Here is a 1,633-nt window from a genome sequence, read left to right on the forward strand (position 1 = left end):
TTATATGATAGTTTACATGGGAGAACATTAGTTTTACATTCATTCTATCCTATATCGTTTCATTGCCATGGTTACAATCCCCTCCATGCATCATCAACCAACCAAAGGGTATACCCTGCAAGCCTATACTACCCTCTTCCCCACCCCCAGTCTTCAGCACACAGTCGCTCTCCCTCTCTGGATCTAAAGTCCCCAGCTGCTCCATTGCTCCACGTCATTGTCTCTGCCTTCATCTCAGGCATCACTGCTTCTCTGGGTAGGGTCCCGCTCTCTACTCTTCTCTGCTGATGGTCTTAGGGACCTCCGCTCCTAGACTGAGAAGTTAATCACTCCCTTCCTTGCTATAAAACGTCTACCTTTACATTTCCAACCCTCACAATCAGTCCTGATGACAATTATTCACTATTGTATCACAAGAGACCCATCTGCAGTTCATTTCATCAGCTCCGCCTAGACACATTGGATACTACTCACTGGAGATTCTGCTTTCCTCCAGGGCCCCTGGCTCTAGGTTCCCTCTTGAAAGCTTGTAAGCCAGTCACTTCTTGCTTTTGTAGCCACCCCCATTTTGGATAGCCAATGTCCAAGTTGCCCATCCCTGTCTACTCTGTGTATGAAGGGGGTGAGAATGATTATTGCAGTAAGGATTTGTTTCCTCTTTTGAGCTACTGCATCCATAGGTGTAGGTCAAGTTTATCAAATTGTATCAGATTACTCTTTTTTATCTCTTCTTTCTTCTTCTGGTTGAACTCTGATCATCCAGTCATTGAAGTCAGGTCAAGTGGATATTATCTGTACCACAGTTTATTCATTCTTCAGTTGATGGGCACTTAGGCTGTTTCCATCTTTAAAGAGTTATGAACTACTTCTGAATACTAGTCACTGAAAACCTTATGAATAACAGAGAAACACTGTCAGATATAGTGCCGGAAAATGAGCCCCTCAGGTTGGAAGACAATCAAAATACGACTGGGGAAGAACTGCCTCCTCAAAGTAGAGTAAAGCCTGTGGGAGAAAAGCCCACGGGACCTTCATTTGCTGATGAGTCACAAATCAAAATGAAGAGAAACAGCTGTAACATTCATTGAAAATCGGAACATGGATGTACTAAGTATGAATCTGGGAAAATTTTGGAAGTTGTCAAAACTGAAATGGAACGCATAAACATCGATACCTTAGGCATTAGTGAGTTGAAATGGACTGGTATTGGCCACTTTGAATCTGACAACCCCATGGTTTACTATGCCAAAAATGACAAATTGAAGAGGAATGGTGTTGCATTCATCATCAAAAAGAACATATCCAGATCAGTCCTGAGGTACAATGCTGTCTGTGATAGGATAATATCCATGTGCCTACAGGGAAGCCCAGTTAATACCACTAGTATTCAAATTTACGACCCAACCACTAAAGCCAGTTGAGGATGAAATAGAAGTATTCCACCAAATTCTTCAATCTGAAATTGATCAAACATGTAATCAACATGTATTGATCATTACTGGTGATTGGAATGCAAAGGTTAGGAGCAAAAAAGAAGGATCAGTGGTTGGAAAATATGGCCTTGGTGATAGAAATGATGCTGGAGAACATATGATAGAATTCTGCAAAACCAATGATTTGTTCATTTCAAATA

Source organism: Chrysochloris asiatica, unplaced genomic scaffold (assembly GCF_000296735.1).
Source record: "Chrysochloris asiatica unplaced genomic scaffold, ChrAsi1.0 scaffold00363, whole genome shotgun sequence".
NCBI lineage: Eukaryota > Metazoa > Chordata > Mammalia > Afrosoricida > Chrysochloridae > Chrysochloris > Chrysochloris asiatica.